Raw genomic sequence first — 27,896 nt, forward strand, 5'->3', positions numbered from 1 at the left:
TACTGACAAATCACTTTCCAAGGGGCATCAGAAATGCAGACCAGACCCTAAATAACCATAGACGCAATTGCCTGTATACATCAGGATGAACCACCAACAAAAAGAATGTGGCCCTGTGAGGCCTCATGGAGACAGCTTGTTTGTCCCCCACCCCCGAGACCACACCTTCTGTATGTCCTCAAATGGAATTCTCTACCAGTAATGGGCAAAGTGAGTGCACATACCAGGAGGTAAGTCGGATCCCTGTGACAGTCACTCTCCTTTCTTCCATTTTACCAGAGCAGACAAAAGAACTGTTGAGTCCTCAAGTCTACAGGTTAATATTTTATCTTTGTTTTTTATTATGCTTAGACCTTGAACACTGGGTCTAGACTTGGGTTTACTTTTCTCTCTCTCTCTCTCTCTTTTTTTTGTTTTGTTTTGTTTTGTTTTATTTGAGGCCTCGTTGGCATAGAGACCTGCCGTGCCCCTGGGCAACCACTGATGCACTTTTGTCCATAGCATTGTCTTTTAAATCAAGCTCTTGTATTTTTTGTACTAATAATTAAGTACCTCTTATTACCACCCTCAATCCAGCTGCCTAGATTTACTTTTCTAGCTCTTCTGGAGACTGCTGACCACATTTCACTTCTTGCTGCAAAGTTGCCTATTAATAAAGACCTCCTTATCTGGACTCTGTTCTATATAGTTTGCTGCTAGAATCATTGTATATCATCTACCTGCTGGGCTGTCTGCCTGTGAACCCTGCTGCACCCTGACTCTAACCCACCATCGGCTACTTTATATTTATTGGCTATAAGGCTCTGCATGGCAAATAACTTTGTCATGCCACTACTCACATGAATGATAATGCCTGATGTCCACTTGGCTACATGTTCTCCCTGCCTTCTTCTGGAAATGTCCCTGAATAGGTGCCAGAAACCACTGATTTAACCAGTTTTTAGCTTTTGGTCATTCTAGAACTAACCTATCTCATCATCAGTTGACCCCAGTACTGCTAAGAAAGCATCTAACACTAAAACTATACCATGGTTATTTTGATTATTTCTTGATTCAGAAAGCTCCTTAGAATCAGAGGGTATCTTAGTGCACCATTATGAATCCCACTAGCTATAGGTAGGTCTAACTGATTTACTGGTTAGTAGCAAATTCTGGGTTATAGGAAAAAGGAAAACCTGTGATAGTGACTAGATTCCAGCTGATGAGATGAGTCAAGGGAAGAGTGTTGTAATAAGAGCTATGGGCCTGTTTTCAACAGTGTCACCATACTTTTCTCACTATTTGTTTTTGAATATTGAATTTTTTTCTTTAGGGGAAGAAACTCAAAAGGCAAAAGGAAATTCCAGCTTCTCTACCTCTGCCTTAACCAGCATCAAGGTGAGAAATTAAACAGCCACAACAAAAATTACAGCTGTATTACAGTTCTGCAATTACAACTGTATCATGGTTCTCTTGCATTCAAGTTACCACCATGGTTAGACACTGCATTACTTAGTAGTGAGACTTAACTGACAGATCATTTCTGCTTTAAAGTTGCTTTAATCTTTAATGAGATGATACCTCACACCAGTCAGAATGACCATCATCAAAAAGTCTACAAGCAAGAAATTCTAGGGAGGGTATGGAAAAAAGGGTGCCCTTCTACACTGTTGGTGGGAATGTAATTGGTGTAACCACTGTGGAGGACAGTATGGAGGTTCCTAAATATAGAACTACCATATGATCTAACAATCCCATTCCTGGGCATATATCCAGAGAAAACTCTAATTTGAAAAGATACATGCATCTCAATGTTCATTGTAGCAGTATTTACAATGGCCAAGTCATGGAAGCAAACAAAATGTCCATCGGCAGAAGAATGGTAAAGAAGATGTGGTGTAGAGGTTCCCATTGTGGCTCAGTGGTTAACGAATCCTACCAGGAACCATGAGGTTGTGGTTTGATCCCTGGCCTTGCTCAGTGGGTTAAGGATCTGGCATTGCTGTGAGCTGTGGTGTAGATCACAGATGAGGCTCGGATCCTGCATTGCTGCGTCTCTGGCGTAGGCTGGCAGCTACAGCTCCAATTAGACCCCTAGCCTGGGAACCTCCATATGCCACTGGTGCAGCCCTTAGAAAAGGCAAAAAGGACAAAAAAAGAAAAAAAAAAAAAAGAAGATGTGGTGTATATGTACAATGGAATACTACTCAGCCATAATAGAAAATAAAATAATGCCATTTGCAGAAACATGGTTAGATGTAAAGATTGTTATACTAAGTGAAGTAGGTCAGACAGAAAAAGACAAATAGCATATGATCTCACTTATATGTGGAATTTAATACAAAAGAATTTATTTAAAAGAGAACAGAAATAAACATACAGATTTTAAAACCAGTGGTTACCATAGGTGAAACCAGTGGTAGGGAGGAAGAATTGGGAAGGTGGGGCTAACATATAAACATCGCTGTATAAAATAGATGATCAATGAGAAACTACTATATAGCATAGGAAAATCTGCTCAATAGTTTGTATTAATCTATATGAAAAAAATAATGGATATATTTATATGTATGCCTAACTCACTTTGCTGTATACCTGAAACTAGCACGATGTTGTAAATCAACTATACTCCAATAAAGTTAATTTTTTAAAAAAAGAAATGTAATTTTGGAAGTAAAGTCAAGCCTCTTGGGCAACTCAGACACCTCTATCCAGAGGGTCTCCTCCTACTTTTGAGGGACAAGTGCAATATATAGATAGAAGTGTCCCTCTTCACTTAAATATCCTCATGCCCATGGTTTGTAGCTAGTTCATTATTTTATTTATCCTCATTTATAATTCTGGCCAATGCCGCATCTGGATACCTTGGGCTGTCTGAGAATTCTTAATGTGTCTCCCAAATACAGTTAATTTAAATTGATATATTTCATAAGCTCACGTCGTATAGTCATGTAAGAGAAGAGTATTCCTTAAGACTCCAAAAATGATTGAGAGTGCCAATTTTAGTGTGTAGTGGCAATAACTGATAGACGTCTAATTGAGGCATCTAGTACATGAAGTTATTGTAAGACAAGTGAGCTCATAATAAAAACATTCTGGTACCTATGTACAGCCTGGTGACTGTGGATAACAATATTGTATTGCATATTTGAAAGTTGCTAATTTAGAAGTTCTCATCACAAGAAAAATGTATAACTATGTGTGGTGACAGACATTAACTAGACATGTTATCATTTTGCACAATATTCAAACATCAAATCATTATGTTGTACAACTAAAATTAATGTTATATGTCAGTTGTACCTCAATAATAAAAAAAAGGCCCATTAACTTTGCACAGAGTAAATCTCTGTTTTCTAGCTAATTATGAAACTTGCAGCCTTGGCTAGACCCCTTTTATTCTTTTCTGTGATGGAGTCGATTGTGTGTGTGTGTGTACATTTTATGTGCATGTGTTTGGGGTGGTAGAAATGAAGAAAGTTATTAATAGTACAAATCTTCCCCACAACTGGTAATGGTGAGTCAGTAGCATGGTCATTATATACAAGCAAGTGAATTTTGATCTTTTTAATCTTTCATGAAATTAAATTACTTTTCTTCCTTTAGGTTTTTCCCCTGAGCAGGATTTTAGGGGGACTGAGTGATAGTGAAAGTTAGGGGAACATTACATTAATTATCTCCTTAGAATATGAAATAAATATAAAAATGATATAATAACCTGCATGAGCAGGTTAGGTGTGAATCATTAGCTTGTTTCATTCATTCATTCAGCACATGTTTATCAAGCACTAAACACTCTTGAGGAGACACCATGATAATTAGGGACATAAATAGGAACTTGGCAGTCTATTCTCACAATGTGATAATGAACTTTATTTCTCTGAAACAATGAAACAATTTTCCCATCACAGAACCTATCCCATAGGCCAGGTTCAGTAAGTATTTACTGACAAAAATCATTGTTTCCCAAAGTGTTCTCTTTGGAACACTAGCCTAGAAGTGCTCTGGGGGAAGAATAATGAAAAAGGGATGCCTGGTCAAAATGTTTGGAAAATAATGGCTATTATCTTTTCTCTCTTGAGGATTCATAAAGCACAGTTAGGTATTTAATGCTCTGAGAATTTTATTTAATCCAGCATTTCCAAAGCTCATTTAATTGGGGTACCCTTTTTTAAAGTAAGCTTAATAACCCCCATGGAACACATGTTAGGGAATGCCGGGCTAAATGAAAGTGAAAATCAATGTTGGAAAGACCTCTAATAGTTTAATCAAGCCATGGAAACCTTCAGTTCCTCCCTCGATTGCATGACTGAGGCCCCATCCCTCAGAGGTCTCATTATTGTGTCTTTTTGACTTAGTGCAGAAGAAAAATTTTGACTCAGTAACATTAGTAATATTGGAATATAAATGTATATGTATATTGGAATGTATGTATGTACATACATATGTATTTGCATGTGTGTGTGTATTATACATATATATATATATAGTTATAAAGCAAAACATCACTAGACAAAAACATACCAGTCTTTAAAATTATCCATTCTCCCCCCCCCCCCCATTGTACCTCTTATGGAATCACGCTTCGAGAAAATTTCTAGGTATATTTCTATCCCAAGTCACCCCGAGAATTTTTATATTATTAACCACATGACTAGAATTTAATGGTAATAGCTCAAATAAAACTTGCCCTCACACTACCTTTGATTGTCAGTTTCCATTTCCTGAATGGCATTGACGAGGGTTCTACTTGAAATCCTTCCGAAATCTTTGAGAAATCCTTCTACGTTTAAGAAATAAAAATCAAGGTTAATTGAAGAAAAATGAGAGAATGTGTGTTTTTATGTTGCTCTGATAAATCTGTGGCTAGGCAGTAATTGCAAAGCAATACGTAGGTGAGAAATAGAAGCTGACAACTCAAAGTAGCAAATGCTGGTTGTATGGAATTATATTATTGCAAAGGATAACTCAGCTCCCTGTCTATCACATGCATCTTTGGGAAAAGCTTGGAAACCAGGTGCATATTTCTATATCTATTATTTTAGTCATACATGTGCTTCATTGAACGGGACTTTTATTTTGGGCTTCCAGAGTTGACTTCATTCCCTGAGCAGTGTGATTTGAGTTTCTTTCTTGTACAGCCCTGATTCAGGCTCCATGAGATTTTTCCTTTTTTCCCCTTCCTTCTGGATATTGTTACCACTGTCAAATAGGAAATCCATAGAAATAGGAGATTAAAAATGTAAATTTTATAAACAGAAATCAAAGGTCCTAAATCCTTAGCAAAGAAAAGCCAACATAAGTAAGAACATTAAAAAACATACATAAATAGTGCTTCCAGGCTGAATATGTTAAATAATTCAACGGTTAAGTCATAAGCGTTCTTAAACTTAAGTATAAAAATGCCCTTGACAATATTTCACAGCCGTGCATTTCTTTAAAATATTTAGCATTCTCATTAAAGAGAATGACTTTAGTTTATATATTAGTTACACTCCTGCTTGTTAATATGAAGGAATTTAGGAGCGAAAAGCATTCTTATGTATATAAGCAAGAGACAATTTACATACAAAGTTAGACAACTATTCACTTTTTATTTATTTCTGGATCATCAGCATCTACATATAGCTATACAGCATTTAAACAAATTTGTTTCTTAATGTGCAATATTAATATTCTCTGCCCCAAAGTGCCATTTGCTAATGCCATTGTGAAGACAGGTTCCTTCAAAGCTACACAGAAGTCCCTGCTTTAGAAAGACTTAATGAACCTTACATTTTTTGGAATACTGCACAGTGTAATGCCTATTACATATTCATTGCTAGAATGGAAGATTTCCTTTAACTCTGAGCTTCCTGGTCTAGTTCTCTGTAAAACATTGTCAAAAGTCACCAGAGACTTTCGTGGAAAATTGTGACTCTTGATAGCAGGATGTAATGGGGAGGTTTAGAGTAGAGAAGCCGGGAGTCTATCGCCCCACAGGGAGACGTTCTGACAGACAAATGGATGGATAATACAATTTTTGACATAATGGGATGAAAAAGTTTATGCCAGAAAGAACTGAATTAAAGTTATTACTTTAAAAGAAAGTCTGAAGTTTGAAATCATCAGAATTTCCAATGTGTGCTTCGTTTTACTGCTTATATGCAGAGAAGATTTTAAAACAGAGATGTTGTCAACTGATTTATAGAGTTACTAACAAGGCCGCCATAAAATTTTAGTTACCTCTTTGGAAATATCCACAACAGTAAACACAGTGTTCCTGTTTTTTTCTCTCTCTCATATTTTTAATAAAGAAACTCTCACATTGTTCTTTTATGTTCTTTCTCCTTACAAAATGCAGGAAGATAAGATTTAGAGGTGGGGAACCACTTCCAGGGCATTGGAAGAACGGAAGACACCACAGCGTAGATATTTACCTTTGATGAAAACTGCTTCGGAATGTCATGAGGGGTGTGGGAATCAGCAGGAACAACTGAGCAGCAGGTCTCTGTAGGTGTGGTGAGGACTGGCTTGAAAGAGTTACCAACCATCTCTCCTTTATAGTTACCCTGGGTGACTCTCAGGTGCCAGCTGCAAGGACTAGCATCGAATGCAACCACCTCTAACATACACTCTACCTCATTCACCCAGCTCTGGATGATTGGACGTGTAATGCTACCTTCATTTTCCTAATGTTTCCCATTTTATTTCAGATGCTTAAAAAAAAAATCACATAGTGCCATTGCTGATTTCCATCACACTCTGTCTTGTTCATGTCTAAGTCTCTGCTGTCATTTTACCATACACAGTACTTTGTGCCAACCCTTAGTACTTCTTTTCTTACTTTGTGTGGATTTTCTTCATTCATGTCTGTCCCCTTTCTGGATGGTTTCATGAGGGTCACCCTATGCCCTTTGTCTTGATATCTCAGTGCTCACCAGCCTGGGACTAAGGAGACATACACCCTCTGGGTTGAGCCAGCAAGTTCTCCTTTTGTTTTGCACCCTCGGTCCCTCATTTACCTCACAGTAAGCCTTGGCCCTGGTGCTATCAGAGTGCCCGGCACATACCAAGAGTTCAATATACACTTGAAAAATGTCAAAATGCCCTACTAAATAAGTCAAATTTAAAGCATGTTATCTATCGTTGGAGTGGACACCCTAATAAAATTGTTCCCTTGCCCTCAACATTTTGAAAGGTAGACAGTTATCACCATATTGCATCTACCAGAAATAATGTAATTAAAATCATTTAATTACATGGGAAAAGGGAGTACTCAGCCCTAGTGAGGAGGTATAGCTCAAAGAGTGCAAAACATTTGCCATGTCTGGAACTCGGTCTGTAGAACTCTTCCGATCCAAAGCTACTTGCTAAGTGATGCTGAAAAACAGATTAAAAATCAAGTAATTCGTTAAAATGAATAAAATGTATAGAATTATGACTATCAAGAGAAAGCAGGAAAGGAAAACAAAGGGAAAAAATAAAGGGTAGAAAATAAAAGGAGTGTAGAGGAAAGAGAAAATATTCTGGTGGTTTAAATGAATTCACTACTGTCCCTCCACTGAATTCATGAACTGGCTTCTGTGTATAAGGAGGTCATCTAGTGCATGTATGTTAGCAAGAAATATTCTGACACTTCAGTCACTAGAAAACTCTGGTGTAGACCCCCAATGTTTGCCGTAACGGAGAAAAATGTAGACCCTGAGAAAGTAGTACTGTTTAAAATAACATGTAACAGGAGTTCCTGTCGTGGCTCAATGGTTACCAACCCCGACTAATATCCATGAGAATGCAGGTTCAATCCCCGGCCCTGCTTATTAGGTTAAGGATCCATCATTGCCTTGAGATGTGGTGTAGGTCTCAGACATGGCTTGGATCCCACATTGCTGTGGCTCTGGCATAGGCCGGCAGCTACAGCTCCAATTGGACCCTTAGCCTGGAAACCTCCACATGCTGTGGGTGTGGCCCTAAAAAAACAAAAGGAAAAAAAAAAAAACATGTAACAGGAAATGATGGTATGATGCCAGTTGATTTTTTTTTCATTATTTTATCCCAAATTACCCTAAGCTCGACATGCTCTTCAGAGAAATACATTCTAGTTTTTCAACTTTAGGATCACCTGTCAACTTTTATTTTTAAGCCTTAAGAACAAAAGGGGTATCCCCATGAAAAAATGGACAGAAGATCTAAACAGACAATTCTCCAAAGAAGATATACAGATGGCCAAAAAACACATGAAAAGATGTTCAACATCACTCATCATTAGAGAAATGCAAATCAAAACCACTATGAAGTACCACCTTACACCAGCCAGAATGGCCGTCATCCAAAAGTCTACAAACAGTAAGTGCTGGGGAGGGTGTTGAGAAAAAGGAACCCTAGTACACTGTTGGTGGGATTGTAAATTGGTGCAACCACTGTGGAAAGCAGTATGGAGATTCCTCAGAAAACTAAACATAGAACTACCATTTGATCCAGCAATCCCACTCTTGGGCATCTATCCAGAGAAGACCATGACTCACAAAGACACATGCACTCTGATGTTCATTGCAGCACTATTTACAATAGCCAAGACATGGAGACAACCTAAATGTCCATCAACAGAGGAGTGGCTAAAGAAGATGTAGTACATATACACAATGGAATACTACTCAACCATTAAAAAGAATGAAATACTGGCATTTTTAGCAACATGGATGGATCTAGAAACTATCATGCTAAGTGAAGTCATCCATACAATGAGACACCAACATCCAATGCTTTCACTGACATGTGGAATCTGAAAAAAGGACAGACTGAACTTCTTTGCAGAGCAGATGCTGACTCTCAGACATTGAAAAACTTACGGTCTTCGAAGGAGACAGTTTGTGGGGTGGGGCGATGTGCTTGGGCTATGGGATGGAAATCCTGTGAAATTAGGTTGTTATGATCATTATACAACTACAGATGTGATAAATTTATTTGAGTAATAAAAAAAAGAAAATTAAAAAGTAAATAAAGTTAATATAAATAACCTTAAAAAAAGAACAAAAGGGGTATCAGTTTATATTACTATGGTGATAGCTAAGAAAATATATTTTTACCATTTGAATTAGGAATACTTGCATGTAAATAAGATGAGGTGATGATGATAAATATACATTAATTTTAGAGCACATTTAATAAATAAATGCATTATTCAATGTTATCCCATTTTATTCCCATAGGAAGTCTATGGCTTATAGGCCCTGTAACAATCAGAATATCAAAAAGGAAACTGAGGTTCACAGAAGCCCAACAATTTAACTGAGGTCAGCTGGTGAGTACACACACTCAGCCACTCAGTCTTCAAACCTAGTGGAAAGAGCATTCCTTTCTATGCTGTCACTGAAATGTAGCACAAATCCTATCACACAATTGAAACCACTATTGAGTTATTCTATAAAGTATAAAGAGCTACAGGCATGGCTTATGATATTTTAATTTCATGTGTGTGCCTTAACACATCACATCCATTAAAAAATACTTTGGGGGATTATTTGATGCTTGCTGGGGTGCCTTCCTGGTTTTAAAAGGACACAGCTTGTGAGAATGGAATTCATACCAACATTTGAAATGACTGAAGAACAGACAACCTAATGTGAGCTCTTTTTAGTATGGAAAAAAAATGCCATGTCCTCCTAATTATAACAAGTATAAAAGCCACTGTTTTTAGTCTATACCCCAGAGCCTCACAAAATAATGGCTGGACAAGCCAGAAGCTACCAGCGAGAGGCACCGGGCATCTACTGGGGCTCTAGGACAGGTTGGCACATTGCTCGGCAGTGCACTGGGTAGATTTGGATGGCATTTATAGGGAAATGATCCAATAACGACCTGCCAAAGCCCTTACACAAAAGTCCTTGTGCACCTTATCAAGCATTCAGCCATGGACATTCTCTTTGGAATGGGTTTCAGCCATGCCAACACCCCAAATGCAGTAAACAAAGCCATAAGACATGAGAGAGACACACACAACCATGGGACTACAAAGCATCAAAAGAAGTAGCACCATGAAAAAAGTTCGCCAAGTGTGGCTTAGCGACACTGTACAGGCTGGCCACAGGTGTTATTGTTACTGTTCACAAAGAGTTGATATCTGTCACCCACACCAAAAATCATTTGGAGTTCTGAGAACCTACCACACCAGCTACAGGATAGTATGCCAAAGGGTCAGGGGAAAACTCTTGGATTCTAGGAGAGGGAAAAAAAAAATCAGAAGGCCCAGAGTATTCCACTAATCCCTGTCTCTCTGTGTCTCTGTCTCTCTGTCCCTCCTCTTGTCCCTGACACAGATCCACACACACCTACTTATATACTTATATACACACCTACTGTCATATGACTTAGCATCTATGCAATTAACTGCTTTTAGATTTCATGTGTTATGCTTGGGAAAAACTAAATCAGTTCTCAGTGGGTTTTCAAACAGTCATGTGCTACTAATGGGGAGCATCATAACCCACCAAAGCCAAACCCAAAGTGGCCCCTTAATTTATTTGAGGACTGGGTTTAGTACATGGACATTATGTTTTCAACATGCAGTGATATGCACAAATCAGTCCTTTGGCAACTCCTTACTCTGTCGATCCTGAGAGATTTAAATGTTTGTCCAGCGCAAGTTTGGAAAGCCCTGGAAGTATGACTTTGGAAGTATGACCTTGTTTGGATATATCATTACTTCTGGAGTTCTAGTTGTGGCTCAGCAGAAAGGAATCTGACTAATAACCATGAGGTTTTGGGTTTGATCCCTGGCCTTGCTCAGTGAGTTAAGGATCTGGCATTGCTGTGAGCTGTGGTGTAGGTTGCGGATGCGGCTCAGATCCCTCATTGCTGTGGCTGTGGCGTAGGTTGGCAGTTGTAGCTCCAATTAGACCCCTAGCCTGGGAACCTCCATGTGCCATGGGTGCGGCCCTGAAAAGCAAAAGGAAAAGAAAGAAAGAAAGAAAGAGAGAGAGGGAGGGAGGGAGGGAGGAAGGAAGGAAGAAAAAAGCATTACTTCAGATGACAAGTAACCTCTGCATGTTTGGTTCCAGGAGTCTTTTAACAGAATGAAACCATTGTATGACAGTTGGTTGTTTAGTAGAGATATACACCAAGAAACCACCCAAAGGGAGGTACCAACAACCTAGCTCCTTAGAGAGAAGATGAATCTAAGATCTTGGAGAGACAGATTTGAAGAGTAGCGCAAACGTGGCTGTGTCCTGTAGCAAATTTCTTGTAAGACTGGTGTTTCACCCTGTTAACTCTATTTTTTTTCCTTTGGCTGCACCTGTAGCATATGGAAGGTCCCAGGCTAGGGGTCAAATCGGAGCTACAGCTGCCAGCCTACGCCACAGCATGGCAACACCAGATCCCAGCCACATCTGCGACCTACAGGATCCTCAACCCATTGAGCGAGGCCAGGGATCGAACCCGCACCCTCATGGACACCATGTTGGGATCTAAACCCAATGAGCCACAACAGGAACTCCCCCTGTTAACTCTTTGGAAACACAAATCTCCATTAATAGTAACTTCTACATTCCCAAGTCTTTCTCATTCTTGATAGATTTTCATTATTTAATTTCTCAGTTATTAATTCATTTTTGAGACTTAGATGATGGTGTTAGGTTGAGAGGTGTGCCTAGGATTAAACTGACTTGTGTGTACCATGAAAATGTCCCTGAGTGGCCCCAGTGGGGAAACTCAGTCTTCTTCCTCAGAGGTTGGAACAGGGCAGACTGCTCCCTGGGCCACAGGACAAGTGCCCATTTGCTCTCTGTGTCCCTCAATCCTGCTCTGTAGCTGGGGCAGGGACAGGCATTGTTCATGAGAAATAGTGACATCCAGGTGCCAGCTGGGCTCTGCTGTGCTGTGATGGTGAGGTGCTCACTCACCCTCCCTGTGCCTTGGTTTCTCTGTCACAAAATGGGAAGATAGGAACCACTAGCATTCTAAGCTCCTGGCTCTCCTGTTGTTCTGACTCCCATATTATCTGAGCTGGTCTTATTCACAGAATTTCCGATACCAAATGTGTGGGGATTTCTACACCAACAACCCGTTTTCCAATTCTTCTGCACCAACTGGAGGCCCAGCAATTCAATTCAGTTCAATGTGGACATCTGTGGTCAGCACAGACCCTGCAGATTCAGAGCTCAGACCCCTAAGACCATCCCCACTCCTGACCTTCTGACACCAATACCAAGTCCCAGTACTTCTTACCAACTGGCTCTATGGTCAGGAGTTGCCATGGCCCCCCTTAGGGGTTGATAATTCCCTAGAATAACTCATAGAAGTCAGGAAAGTGCTTTACTTGCTGTTACTGCTTTATTATAAAGGATACAGGAACAACCCATGGGGCTTTTGTTCTCTTCCTGGGTATGGAGCTCTCCAAGCACCTCCATGTGTTCACTAACCCAGAAGGTCTCTAAATCCTGCCATTTAGCGGTTTTTATGTAGGTCCCTTAAATGGGCACAATTGATTAAATCACTGGCCTTTTGGGATGAACTCAATCTCCAGCCTCTCTCCTTTCCTCAGAGGTCCTGAGTGGAGGCTGAGAGGACTGGCCTTTCTGGTGACAGCCCACATTTGAAGCTGTCTAGAAGCACCTCCCCCAGAGTCAGTTCATTAGCATATCAAAGACCCTCATCCCTCCAGAGATTTCAAGGGTTTTAGGAGCTGTGTGCAAGGTACCGCCTAGGACAAAAAAATGCATATTTATTTGTTATGGTCCCACACTCTCTGTTGAAGATTTCCCCCCAGGACCAGTGAATTTTTTTTTTAAACCATGTATTGTATTGTTAGAATAACCTTTAAGTCAGCTAGACCTCTGGGTCCTCCTTCCAGGCATCCTGTGTGTCAGTACTTCATGCATCCTGTCCGCATTGTCTGTGGGAGGGAGGACAGTGGACAGAGAAGTTCCCTTCTCCATTCCATGACTCACAGCCATCAGTCTTCCCAGCGCCTCTTAGAACTGGCTTTTGATGGGCTTGTACATCCCAGCAGGAAATGTGAAAGAGCAGTGAATAAAGAGGGTCTGCTCTACTGTCATTCCCAGAGCCATCATCGGCCTCAAACAATTGATAAGGGTGTGACGCTTAGTTCGAGAAAGTTTGCTGCCACAGTTGTGGCAACACCAAATCCTTAACCCAGTGTACCACAGTGGGAACTCCTGGAAGAGTTTTTAAAAAGCCATAGCTTCTGCCCTCTAGGGGCACAGCTAGAGGGTAAAAGCATAGTCAGCACATATGGGGACAATTCACAGACACCAGTAATTGTATAAACATCAAATAATTAAACGTACTTACTAAGTAGGTAAAAAGAATAGCTCAGTTGACAAGACATAGGCCAGGACTCTGGATAAGGAGGTACTCTGAGACTAAGGGAAATAAATCACTTAACCCTTCTGCGAGTTCGTGAAATGAGGGCAATGATAACCCCATCTCAGAGCTCAAAAGTAGGGAGCAAGAGAACACTATAAAGGCGGCCATGAACTACTGCATAGTATGAAGGACGTTATGGCACCTTGAGAGAGTACTGAGCACTTGTGGCAGGCACCCTACTGGCCATGAATATGACAGGTGATTTGGAGAAAGGCAGACAGGGATACACAGGTAAATACTGTGAGACAGACTGGGGTCAGTCTAGATAGGGGATCCCCAAAGTTCCCTGCGGTATCATCACCTGTCCCCATCTTCCTTGACCTCCCTATGTCATTACTGCACTGAGGCCTCTTTCCCTGACATTCTTGCTTCTCTTGATTTCCATAGCATGGCATTGTCTTGGTCTTCCTAACTCTCTTTTGAACTTGGTATTAGAAGCATTTTTTTTTTTAAATGTTGATGTATGTTCTTTGTACGTAGGATATGTAAATGGATGAATGATGTTCTGTGATGTGGATATACCACAATTTATTTAACCATTCCCATGAGTAGATATGTAGGTTGATTCTGTTTTCATTCCCTCAATAGGTTAACAGGTCAGAGAGCATATGCATATCTCTTAAAATGTCTCCTGTGATGCAGAGTCCTACACCTGTTTCTATTGTGGCTAGTGGCATGTAAGAACCATTCTATCACCTCCCTAACTTCTATCATTTGTCAATAATTCCTACTTTTCTATGTCACCTGTCAAAACCTGACCTCAGCCTTCTTTCTTTTTTTTTACTGTAATTCTCCTCCAAACAGACTATCAAAACCTCAAAAACAACTCAGCTGATGGCTCTCAACTAGAAACCTATCTCTGAACTGTCATCATCAAGTTATCCAAACTACCATTTATCCACCCATCGGTTATGGGGACCCACCACCTACTCCATTTATGCACCTTTCCTAGAGATGCAAAGATGAGGATGTGGCCTCTGTCCTCAGGACATAAATTGATTGGTAGAGATGAGGGAGAAGATAGACAAACAAACACGTGATTAAGTGTAATTTATGTAGAATGGATGGGGCACCCAGCTCCATGTGGAAAGTGGGAAAATGTGGGGGACAGTTTCCCAGAGCAGGTGATATCCATGCTGAGTTCTGAAGGATTCATGAGGGTGAACCAGGTTAAGGAGGATGAGAAAGAGTGTCTTCATCATCAGAGAAATAGCAAGAGAGAGACGGAAAGGACGAGAGAGAACATGGTGTATTGGGGAACTACAAGTAGATCAATAAGTGTGTGTGTGTGTGTGTGTGTGTGTGTGTGTGTGTGTGTGTACACCTGTGCACATGGTGTAAAGCCAGTGGAACCCTGAAAGGAACCATGGAATTTCTTGTTCATCACTTGAAAGTTTAGACTTTCCTTGGAAGGTAGTGGAAGGCCATTGAGGGATTTTAAGTGAGAGAGTAGCATGGCCAGGTTTGTTTTGAGGAAGGCTGCTTTTCCCACAGTGAGGAGAATGATTTGCAACTGAGCAGGACAGAATCAGGGAGAGAAGTTATGAACATGATGGGTGAGGTGATGAGGACTTAGGTGACAGTAACTATGTAGAAAAGGAGGAAATACAAAAACTATTAAGGAGGTAGAATTGACTGAAGAATTGACTATTTGGGAATGCAAGGGGGTTGGAGAGGAGTGGACAGAAGGCATTAATGACTCCCAGGGTTTTGTCAGGTAGCTAACCTTTCCTACACCTTCAGGATAGATCAGACCAGCTGATATCATCCAAGGAAAGTTGGTCAACTTGGAACTGAGAGGCAGGTCAAGGACAAAAACCCTGAAGATCACTAGTATTTTTGAGGCAGATCTTCCTTGGGAAGGATGCTGATTTTACAAGGGCTTGAAATGAAAAGTGTCCATCTTTAATTCAAGATTCTCCAACAATACTCTATAGTGTTAAATGATGCTATAGCAACTTCTAAAATTCTTGACATTTGTGTGTGTCAGTAATGGTATAAAGTAGGCTCTGTTAGTCTTTTATTAATGACAATTAGGGAGGCTAACTTCCTCAAGTTTATGTAGCTGGTAAGAAGAAAAATCAAAATATGACCTATGTCTGTCTAATGCCCAAGTCAGCTTCCTTCAATTGTGTCAATCCTTTGACACCTTGAGGTGGCCACTCTGGTCCATCATGCTAACCCTGTCTGTAATGCTCCTTGGCTTTATTTCCATCAATTCACACTCGAGACTTCGAGACTTTGTCCAGGAAGCCACATCTCCCCCTCCAAAGTATTCTTCCAACCTCATTTTATCCTCCACTTTGCATGTCCCCCACAGTTTTTTTTTTTTTTTTAATATTGTTTGTAGGTTCTTCTTTCTGGTTTAGATATTGGGGCCATTCAGCCAGAATATATTGAATGCTGATGGTGTGTCAGCTGTGACAATAACTACTTTCTAATATGTCACATTGTGACCCAGACCTTGGTCAGGTAGATGTATGCTGCTCCTCAATGAAGCAAAATGTAAATGTGTTCTACCTCCTTTTAAGGTTCTGTTTTGGTAACATAGAGCCGATTGTGTATTGGTGCTTGAAAAGTGCTCACTGTATGGATGAATAGGCAAATGTAAGTTCACCCAGGTGTTTATTGAGCACTTTCTATGTGTTTACCATGATCCTAAAAAGTGTACAGAAAAAGTAACATAGGAATAAATATACCTGTATCTTTACTTATATCTATCTCTATCTATATCCATTCATTCGTGCAGCTATCATTTATTGAAAATATTCTGCTTGAGCATGATGGAGGATAATGTGAGAAAAAGAATGTATATATGTACATAAGACTGGGTCACTTTGCTGTACAGTAGGAAATTGACAGAACACCATAAACCAACTGTAATGGAAAAAATTTAAATCGTTAAAAAAAAGAGAATATTCAGCTTGCCTAACATACCACCAAAAAGTTCAAATGTATTCAATAAAGCTACTCTTATCTCTAATTTAGAGGGGAGGAAATAGGCTCAGAGAGGCTTTGTGAGTTGCCCATGGTAACACAGCTACTGGTGACAAGGTTGGGATTGGAAGTGAAGTCTATCAGATTCCAAAATCTGTGCTTAAAATGAGAGAGAAAGGAAGGAGAGAGTGAAGAGAAGAGGGAAATGAGAAAATAGAAATAGAAATTTAAAATACAAGCAATCAATTTAAGTAATACAGGCAATCAATTTAAGAGACAAAAATTTGGACGGGATATGGGTATCGATAAGGGTGTCTGGCAAACACAGACTAAATGTGGTCACATAGGCACACAGTTTCTACCATTGTCTAAGGAGAGGAGATTCTCCTGATGAATGTGAGTTGTTCTAGAGCATATCATAGACCTTCAAAACATCTCAGGGGGAGAAATATCCTGGAAGATAAAACTCACGTAACCAGTGGGTAGCCAACCTTTCTCAGAGGCACCACTATGGAGGCTTCATTGATGCAGCACACACAGTGGAACACCTGATAATAGCAAATGAGCTGGGAAACCTAACAGTCACTTGGCTCCACTGTACAAATATATAAAGGTATCAAAGTTAACAACTTATATAATAATACCAAGTAGGATAATGTCAGATGTGGGAGCTGATTCACTCCCATGTCCTGCTTTGGGGGTTGCTAAGATCTCTCCTACAGTGTTCTGTGAACACAGTGGTTTGCATAACAGAACTAAAGGTTCTGCCCGTCAGTTTCTCACTGGAACTAGTGGTACCCACTTCCCTCTTGTCTGTGCATAGAGCAGAGCCACTTATGAAGCTGTGCTTGGCAATCTTTCCTTGTAAAGGGTCAGATGGTAAATATTTTAGGCTTTGGGGGCCATGCAGTCTCTGTGGCAACTACTCAACCCTGCCGTTAGTGATGTGAAAGCAGCCACAGATCAAACACAAAGGATGAGTGTGTCTGTGTTCCATAAAACTTTATTTATAGGCACAGAAATTTGAATTTGATAAAATTTTCATGTGGCATAAAAAGAGAATTCTTTTGATTTTCGAACCCGCTTAACATCGTACAAACTCTTCTTATCTGGTGGCCTCTCACAAGCAGGCAGTGGGGCTGGATTTGGCCTGTGGGCCCTCCTGTGCTGACCCTGGCACAGAAACCTTAGGGTGCTTAGACTCTTCTGGGTACTTAGGACAGCTTTCCAAAAGGAAGCGGTTAGCTAACTCCATTAGTGCCTCTGAGCTTCCACTATTAATTGACATTATTTCTTAATTCCCAGCTATATTTTAAGGTATGAACCTAAGGAGTTTTAAAGTCATTATGTGGGTGAGGGACTGTTAAAAATAAATCCTTCAGGTTTAGAAGTGGCAGAGAGGGAATAGAAGGTGTTAGCTGATCCTGGAGTTTCAGGCAAGCAGTTCAGAAAGCATTGAGGTGGGCCGCAAGTCGCCGCTAAAGGTCATTGGTAGCACTTGGCGTGTTCTCTTTATGTACTTTATGCCTCTCATAAAATAAAGTTAAAGCAGTTTAATTTAACAGTCTAATTAGTAATGGATTTTTCATTTTATCTTTTTGACTATGCAATACAAAGATGAGATCTGGATTTGACTAGGGCCAGGACAGGATATTTATATATTAGCAGTTTAAATTAGGGCTTTCTGACAGCAGTATCTAGATGGAAAATGATCTGTTTCTGTTTGATTGCTAAAGGATCAATGGCTGTGGGGAGTCATAGCTGTATATTTTCTCCAAATAAGAGGTCCCTGCATTGGGGTCCCCTCTGCATCTCACTTCACCATCATACGTTTACCTCAGTATTTTATATGTGGTCAGCAGAAAGGATAAAACCACTGTCATGTAGGCAGTGGAGTGTTGGCATGTGGAGTGTGCTGATCTTATGTGTCCTTACTAACATTTATTCTTTGTGGAGTTCTGTTGTGGCTCAGCAGTAATGAACCCAACTAGTATCCATGAGGACATGGGTTCGATCCCTGATCTCACTCGGTGGTTTAAGAATCCAGCATAGTGGTGAGCTGTGGTGTAGGTCGCAGAAGAGGCTCGGATCCTGCATTGCTGTGGGCTGTGGTGTAGGCTGGAAGCTGCCGCTCTGATTTGACCCCTAGCCTGGAACTTCCATATGCCACAGGCACAGCCCTAAAAAAGAAAAAAAAAAAAATTGTTCTTTGTGACAGTGTTCCCTGTGGCCTGAGGGTGAGTTCCCTTTCTTCTCTTTCCTTTTTATTCTCTCACATTGGAAATGGGGTGGTGGAGGAAACTTTGCCCAGCAGATCTAGAAATCCCACACCTTGGGATTCATTTTCTTAATTGATTTTACACCTCTGAGCCACAGCATGAAGGACTGGGGCAAAGACAAGCCCAGAGTAAAGACTTGCTCTTGAAACTTGACCAAGAATTGAGAAAGCTGTCACTGCAGGGAGTTCAGTGCAACCGTACAAGCGCCCTCATTTCAGAAGGAAAGGATGGGTGAGAGGTTACAGGACAGTGGTTGATGCACACTTTTCCTGCATAAACTAGAGAAGTAGTTACTTTTAACTTTGTGATTTAATCTCTCAAGAATCATTTAATCTTCTTACCCCACTCCAAGTGATCAGCCCCCAAACAGCAAGGAATATCCCCATAGATGCAGTAGTCACTAAAGAAAATAGTTTTTAAAGCTGAAAATAGGACTTTTAAAAAAAAAAAAAAAAAAAAGCACAATCCTATCAAAACACAAAGTCCCTCAACTCATCAAAAAAAAAAAAAAAAAAAAAAAAAACTTAAAAAGTCCATGTTTTCATTCATGCTGTAACAAATCTGTCCATTTGGGGGGATCTCTAATTTATTTAAAAAAATGAGTTGCCTGCAGTTTCCTAAGCTGTATTTTGTAAGGCAGCAGTAGCAGACACATATCTTTCAGAATTTTGGTAAAGACAAAATGTGTGCCTCCTTCGGATCTTGTTTTCCAATGATGTCCATTTGATTTCTATTTTGAAAAACAATGTTTTTTATTCTAAAAAGTGACCCTCTCCATGCACACAGTACAGAAGGGCATGTGCAGAGCTTGGCCTCCACTGGCCCTCCTCCCATGTTTGGGAGAAGGGACTTCAACCTCCAGGTCAGGGGTGTCTAGATCACATGTTCTGTGAGTGCCCTGAGTTCTGATTCTGCCCCAACTTTAAGGTGGGCTTCTTCAGCTCATTGAGGATTGCAATCCCAGAGTCCTGGAGCCAGAGAACATCTCAGGCTAATTGTAGGCGTTCTTTCCCCATTCAGAGATGACTATAAAGAAGCCAATTTGGTAATTTCTCTGCCTCCTGGCATCTTTGTGAATTGCTCCAGGAATAAACTAAGCCAAAAGGATATTTACCCAAATATGAGTATGAAAAATCATTTACATAACTGGGCATTAACTCCACACTGCTGATTTTCTTCTTGGGGATGCAAGATGGTGAAGGTAAGAGGGCTGACAGAGAAAGGAAGTGATTTTGAAGGTAAGGCACATGGGTGGGGTGCTGTACAGGGGAAAGATATGTTCTTCCAGGTAAAATTAATTGGATCCTGTAAGTAGCAGAAGGGAAGACTGGAGGTGGCTTTACCCACTCTGACTGATTCATGTAATTAAGTTTGGGTGAAGACTTGGCTGTGGTTTTTTGTCATTTATATCCATAGTACCAGGCATCCTCCTATAAATCAGCCTGGTTTACAGTAGCCTTCCCTTTGCTGCTGGGCTCATATAGTTCAAAAGCTGCAAGGCTGAGGTACTAATATCCGGAGGAGGGTGTTTTCAGAGAAAGACAAAAGGGAGAGGGAGATTGAGACATTGAAGTGGTTGCATCCTTGCATCCCCTCTGGATTGAGGGGAATGGGCTGTGTTGCAGCCAAAAGAGAAACAAAGGATGGCACAGAGAAAGCAGGTTCGCTGAGAGACTAACCCTCGCTTCCTCAGGGAAGGTAAAGAAAGAGCACAGAAAGGAGTGCAAGGGACCACTGGCACCTGTTATCGGTCATTAACAAACGACCATGTACTGCTAATCTGTGATCATAAAAAGGCCATCTGCTAATGCTCAAAGGTCATTAAGATGCCAGCCATGTTTACTCTGTTCTCATTGGTTGGGCCAGTCATTTTGAAGAAAAAAAGAGCTTAAATGGTTATTGTGGTGGGGCCTGCTAATGTTGCTCTAGTTATGGGTCTGTCAGTGTTTCCATTATAAAACCCTGCTTTTGGTGATTTAAAATACAGCCATGGAAATAACGGGTTGACTGTGTACCCATGCACGTATACATATATGTACACGTTATTTTTGTTTTCACGGGGGGAAATTCAAGGTGTGCCATCTTGAGTCTATCCATGTTCAAAGATACTTGTTAGGAAATGTCATTTTTTCATTTGTCATCCTTTTTTATTTAACCTGACTGATGGACCTCAGCCTACCCACAGGCCCTAAAAATTATTTTCCTTGATAAAATAAATATCTTCCCAAAGAAGAATCATCATCTCGATTTGACATAAATTTTTGGCTCTTCCCTGCTGATGAGAGAACTGGATTACATGTGGGTTGGCCAGTGATTGGATTATAGTGTTTTCCTCATTGAGGAAACCTACCGAATTAAAGCTTACCTCACTCCTGCATGCTTCTCTTATCTTCCACCCAAATTATCAGATGGGTTACTCAATTTGTTTTGTTTCTCTGACCTCTTCAGATGGATTTGTATAAGTAGTTCTCTCTAAGGAAGAGAGTGGTAATGATTTCTTTTCTTTTCTTTTCTTTTCCCCAAGATACATACCCATGAATTCACAGGAATTTGTCAGGGTGATAGGAACATGTTGAATGTTCAAAGGTATTGATAATATTAAAGCAGCTAGCTAGAGCTAAATAATCTCATATCTGTATATATACACACACAATTGTGATAGATATCTTGCTAGAACTCTAAGGAACTGCTCTCTTTTTTCTAAAATATTTTCTTGTATCCTCTTCTAGGAATCCTGGAAAAGGAAAGATAAAAACGAAGTTTTCTGTATAAACTAATTGACCAAAGGACTAAAAAACAAGTTATATAATTCTAAAATTCCTTCCTCAGTCTGCTCATGATGACTGGTGACAAAGATGTCTCTTATCAACGGGTCATCTGATAGATCACATGTTCAACTATCTGGCCACAGCAGGTACAAAAGACAGAACCCACTTCTAAAAATAGGAATTTTAGCGACACTGTGTGTGTGTGTGTTTGTGTGTTGTGAAACAAGCAAGGATGGTCAGACTTTCAAGGTTATATTGGCATAGACCTGTGTGCTGAAGTGTGATTTTCAAAAACCCAGACAGATTTTTATGTCTTCTGAGATTCTTCAGTGATGGAGACCAAGATTGCTGTTCTAACTTTGCCTCCTTCATTTCTGATAAAACCACCGTTTCTCATCATATCCTCTCCTTTCATCTCTGCCAATTAACTAAGTAGCCAGAGCCTTGTTTTGAAAAGTTCTGAGTAGTTTGTAATCTCTCTCTTTTTTTTTCTTAGCCAAGTCAACGTGTCCTCTGGAGGCCTCTGAATGAGGGGTCTGTCCACTGCCCCACCCCTGACTGCCTGTTAGTGCAGGCCTGGGCTTAATCTTCTGCTTTCAACGAGTGGCGGGGGGTGGGGGGGTGTAGCTAGAGCATGGGGGGTGGGGTGGTGACCGCAGGTGGCTAAAGAAAGGGGGTCTTGTTCTCAGGATGCTAAATGACTGGTTAGCACTGCTTTTACTGTGAAATCCAGCTTCTGTCACTTCATGGCTAATTGCTTTATTATTCTCAGATCCAGATTGGACCTGATTTAGTTCTATCAGGAGCCATGACTCTCCCTGGCATTTGGCCAGGATCCTTTCGATCCTTTGATCTGAGGTTTTATAATCACATTACCATTTTAGGCGGAGGCAGGAGGCATGGGCTTTTGCTGATGCTTTCTATGTACAAGGGCACAGGTTTGCTCAGTGGGCAGATGGAGTGTGACTCTAACCTGGGCAGGGTTTGAGGAATGGAATCTTCTCTGTAATTTGGTTTTTCCTTCTCAGTCTTAGGCTTTGTGGGTTTAATTTGCTTTCTTCCCTCTATTCAGCCCCGTATGCGCTTACCCTGTCGGTGGGTTTAATTTTGGCCATTTCAATGTTGGACCCTGAGTAAGGTTTTGCTCTCCTCTTTTGCCAAAGCTTTTCTGCATCGGCTGGCTGCCCTTAATGTGAAATAAGTCAACAGGTAGTTATAATGACCTCCCCTAATTGTCAGCAGAGCCTGGCTGGTCCCCACCAGTTGTTCTGGGATCCAGACACCAGAGCTGAAAACGTCAAGTGGCCCACAGGCTGTGTTGGTTGTTAGTTTGCCTGAAGAGGGCGAGGAGCAGGAGCAGCAATGGCCTGGGATTTTTTAATAGGCAGGGCTGTAAACTGTCGGCCAGGCCTAAGTCACAGATGCACCACAGAGCTCTTTCAAGCCCTTATTCCAGTGCTCCACTTGTAACTATTTTTAACCTTATTAAAAGGGAGCGAAATGCTTCAGCTTCACAAGCACATGCTAGCGTCTTGCAGTAAATTTCTTTGCTTTATAACCCCACCTTTGATTCAGAAGGCCAGCGGGCATGAGAACTTGGATAAACATAAATCTCCTCCAGATCTGCTTCAGGGACCCCTGCACAGTCAGCGATGTGCTAGAAGTAGGCTCTGGGTCTCCAGCTGGAGCAGAGGGGAAGGAGAGGCTCCCCTCTTTGGATTTTCAGGCAGTTCAATCTTCAATTCAATCTTGCAAAGACAGAATTTGTGGCATTTGTGTAATAGAAACACAGACAAAAGTCAGAAGAGGCACCCAGGCAGGTGATGTCTGATAACTTGAGCTCCACGTGACCAGTTTCCCAGTACAAGGTCAGCAGGCCTGTGGAAGCCAGCTGTGGAAGCGGGAGGTGGAAGTGGGGCTGGCATTACAGGGCTGAGGGATTTTTGTCACTCTCTCTCTCTCTTTTTTTTTTCTACTTCTCACATGGCAGCTGCTCCTCTATCAGTGGCAGGGCCTAAAATCTCATTTAGAATTTCTTCCAAGCTTTCTAGTTTGGAAAGTCTTTGCTAACTTTTGAAAGGACTTTGGGGGGCCTGGCATAATCTTCATCTGAAGTACCTGCTTAGGTCTCTTTTTTGTTTTGATTCAAAACAGAAAGAGACTCTTGCCCAATATAATGCGTTGGGTTCAGGCGTCCACTATGTGGAGAAGCCCAAATTCTACTGAGCTTCAGATCATCCCCATGGGGGGCCTGAGATGAGCTGACATGATAGCAGAAGTTTTGGGGTTGAAACTGTAACTGTCATTATGTAGAGTCTGCTCTGTGTACTGTGCCAGGATGGAAGGAGCATTGCAAAGGACAAGTAAGACAAGACTTCTGTCCTCCAGGAGCTTCTCAGCTTATTAGCAATGTCATACCCAGTTATAGAGCTGTATGATGCAGTGCATGATGAGCATTAACAGCAATGGGGGTCAGAGAAGGAAGTATGTGTGATGCTAGAACAGGTCAAGAAAGGTTCATGAGGAGTTCCTGTCATGACTCAGTGGTAATGAACCTGATTAGTATCCATGAGGACATGGGTTCAATCCCTGGCCTCCCTCAGTGGGTCAGGGATCCAGCGTTGCCATGAGCTGTGGCATAGGTCGAAATTTCAGCTTAGATTCTGTGTTGCTGTGGCTGTGATGTAGACCAGCAGCTGTAGATCCAGTTGGACCCATAACCTGGAAACTTCCATATGCTTCAGGTGTGGCCCTAAAAAGACAAAAAAAAAAAAAAAAAAAAAAGGGAAAGGCTTATGAGAGTTGGGCACCTCAATTCTCAGCTACTATTGAGTAGAGACTGTCATGGACATCTGGTATTTTGGGCTGTTGCCGATTACTTCTCTCCATTCATAACCTTCTTTTTGCTATGGGAAAAATCCAGTCTATATGGTTGGTTCCATTGGGCTGCCCTGCCATGGAGCTGGACATATGACCGAGGATTTGCCGGTCTCACCACCAGGGCTGTATTGATTGGTTTAGGGAGGAACACCAGACTCAATCTGGCCAATCCTCCTCCTCCTGGGACTTTGCTGACAGAGTGCTACAAGGAAGACTTGCTCTTTCTGCTGGGCTTGCCGGGCTGGACATGTGTGAATGAGGAGCGGCTAGCAGCTCTCTTTGACTCTGTGTGAAGAGAACCAGTGTAAGCTGAACAGAGATAAGCAGAGCGAAGAGATGGCAAGAGAAACAGACATCTTTGGGTGACATCATTTGAACTTCCATATCTAGCAGTGTCTGAAGCCAGTTACATGGGCTGATCATTTCTTTTATCTCTGTGAGCTTGAGTCAGGTTCTATAACTTATACCTGGAGGAATCCAACTAATGTGGGCTAACTGGGGTGCAGTGATAGAAATGTTTCAAGGAAGTAGGGTGTTGGGTTTTTATGTTAGTGTGGGTAGCTCATAAACAGGATAACTTTACCCAAAACAAAACAGTAATAACAGAACCGTTACCCTGGTCAGCTCTTTTCTCTTGAAGACCAGCTACAGGAGAAGGTATAGAAACAAAGCACGATGGAATGTTTATTAGTACTGGATCCATTGCATCCATTTTTAGAAATATATTTATCAGGTTCAGTCCCTCCTCACACCTTCCCCAGCTGCTCAGAATCCTCTTTGTTACTACATATTATACCTACAACACACTTTGAAACACGACACTTTAACCAGAACATTTAATTCAATAAATATGACTGAACTCTTTGAGTCAGGCACTGTGCAAGTTTTGGGGGTGGGGTGGTATACATTGATAGGCAAGAGAGACATGGTGTTTTTCCTCATAGAATTTATGAACTCAATAAAACAGCATATACTGGCATTACTTAATGACAAAAGTTTTTCTGTGGCCTTACATTTATTAGGCACTTAGTATCCAAGATCTCTCTCAAGACTTTGTTTATCCCTTGGGCCTCAGGGCATACCTGTCTTAAATATTGGTGATCCCTAATTCCTTCCTAGGGCTTGTCTACTAGTGTATCTTTGCCTGATCTTATAATCCATTGGCCTTGATTAAATTAAGTGTTGTACTCTTAAGGGTTGGGCCATTTCTATTAATTTGCTTTGTACAATTCTGACTAAAGTGTTCTACTCAAATTAGAAGAAAAAAGAATTTAAGGAAGAAAGAAAACAACAATAAATATTGTGCCAATTCTAGCCAAATTGAATACAGTATCCTATGTTCCCCATAAAACATCCTCCCTACTTTCTGTCTCGACCTAGAATGTAAAAAAATTGTAGCATCAGTATGTATGCTTTTAGGTCATGATGCACTCAAGGTAGCAGAGCAGGAGAGCCCAGGGGCCATAAATACTGGAGACTTTAGTTGCTGGTGTGCTTCTCCTCTCATGTGTAAGAGCAGCAGAATCAGACTATGTCCCAAACCATGGCTCCATCATTTAGTAGCTGTATGTCCTTGGTTCAGTTGCTTAATCACTCTGAACTTCATATTCCTTGATAGGAATTGAATGAGAAGTTCTCTTGTGGCGCAGCATATTAAGGATCCACTTTGTCACTGCAGTGGCTCAGGCTGCTGCTGTGGCACAGGTTCGATCCTTGGCCCAGGAACTTCCGCGTGCTGTGGGAGTGGCCCAAAAAGAAAAGGGTTAAATGAAATAATGCATGAAAAATGCTTAGCAAAAATGCTGGCATGTACAAAAAGAATCTGTAAAGGATGCTAAAATTAGTATGTGAATGTATGATGACAAACAGCATATGTACCATGCATATAAGTTTCAAAAGGAAAAATAATCATTTTTCACTGTAGAAGCCTGATGAATACTACCTATATCACGTGGTCAAAGATATCAACATAAAAATTAATGATGTTTATTATATAATTATAGTGGGGCAGGTCTAAATCATGTGCCTCCTGACATCAGCATTGAGAAGGGCACAGCAGCACTTGTTGATACTCTTGCTTGAGTTTAATCTTGAGGAAACATCAGATAAACCCAAACTGGGGGGCATTTTAAAAAATAGCTGATGGAGTTCCTATCATGGCTCAGTGGTTAACGAACCCGACTAGCATTCATGAGGATGCAGATTCGATCCCTGACCTCGCCCAGTGGGTTGAGATAAGGCGTTGCAACCTGTGGTGTAGGTCGCAGACGCCGGTTGGATCCTGCGTAGCTGTGGCTCTGGCGTAAGCCAGGCTCTGGTATTGGCCAGCAGCTACAGCTTGGATTGGATCCCTAGCCTGGGAACCCCCCTATGCCGTGGGTTCAGCCCTAAAAAGACAAAAAGACCAAATAAATAAATAAATAACTGAGCTGTACTCTCCACAAATATCAAGGTCATGAATGATGACAGATTGAGAACCTGACTAAATTCAATATCTGATCCAGGCTTGGCTGCTGGACCAGAGAAAAAGGGATCTAAATAGGACAGTCGACAAAACTTGAATATAGTTTTTAAATCCAACTATAACGTTGTTTTAATGTTAATTTCATGATTTAGGTAATTGTATGATGTTATATAAGACAATAGTTGAGAAATCCGGGTGAAGGACAATTTTATATTTTGAAGTCTGAAACTATTTTGAAATGAAAAAAATAAGGCAGGTAATAGACATTTGGTAAACCATGCTGTGTCAGAGGGAATCTTCCTGAATCTGGGCCAGCCATTTAGATGAATGAGGTTGGCAGTTTTGAGGGCTGGATCTGCTTTCTCTGTTGGGAGGTCTGCTAGCTCTGTGAGGGAGTCACGCATCTGCAAGGTCGTTCCTGGGCTGGTCTCTGGTCCTCTCCTAGGGTATATCCTTCAGCTCTATAGCTCCTTTGAGGAAGAAGTTTGAGACAAGTAGGAAGTTGCTCTCTGACAGTTTTTAGAAATGGGGCTCCTCCTTTCAGGTCAGTGAGATTGTCCTGTTGACAGAGATTCACCCAGAACACTCCCTGTGGCTCAGATATTAATTTTGTTCTGGAATCTACCATCATTCTATCACTTGCTGGACTTTGGCTCTTGATCACTGGGAACAGGAGGAATAATGATGGACTTATAAAAAAGTGCTGCGTCTACATCTGACATCTATATTATCAATATAGGATGCGCAGTAGAAGAAAACTTAGAAAAGATGACTAAAGCTACCAAAGGTACATTCTATGAAGATATATAAAGTTTTAGATAGAGACCCTGTTCCAGAAAACCAAACCAGAGAAAATGTTATCTGCAAAATGCATAAGATCTTGGAAAGTAAGAATGTGTTGTTCACCACCCATAACAGGAAGACTGCCTGCATGTGGAAATGTAGGAGGACCAGTTTTCAGAAAGTAAGAGGAAAAAATGATTTCACAAAGTAAACAAAGAAAAATATGAGTCTTGTTAACAAGTACTAAATCTGACAATGATGAGGTTCAAGACAGGTTTGAATTAACTCACAGGTGACAGTTATAAAAAACAAATAAGTGAAACTATGGAGAGTGTAGTTGCCAGCAAGGAGCCCAAGCATTTCCTAAGCTTCTTTTGATGTCCAAACTCTAATTTTCCTATTCTTAATTTTGCTTATTCACTATTAGCTCATTGAACCTGG

The 27,896-nt window shown here is 40.9% G+C and overlaps 1 long non-coding RNA gene across 1 annotated transcript in view; it reads left to right on the forward strand.

Moving 5' to 3' along the window:
• LOC110260009 (uncharacterized) overlaps positions 1–27,896 on the forward strand; it is an 822,333-nt gene that overhangs the window by 512,429 nt on the left and 282,008 nt on the right. The window contains exons 6-8 of the long non-coding RNA XR_014841892.1: positions 1,313–1,377; positions 19,581–19,761; positions 21,290–21,474. This is a non-coding gene — a long non-coding RNA (uncharacterized LOC110260009). The remainder of the gene's footprint in view (positions 1–1,312; positions 1,378–19,580; positions 19,762–21,289; positions 21,475–27,896) is intronic.

This window comes from Sus scrofa, chromosome 3, assembly GCF_054392235.1.
Source record: "Sus scrofa isolate SSC_HxYL_T2T_F1_AM1 chromosome 3, Sscrofa_HxYL_maternal_Yorkshire_Landrace_v2.0, whole genome shotgun sequence".
NCBI lineage: Eukaryota > Metazoa > Chordata > Mammalia > Artiodactyla > Suidae > Sus > Sus scrofa.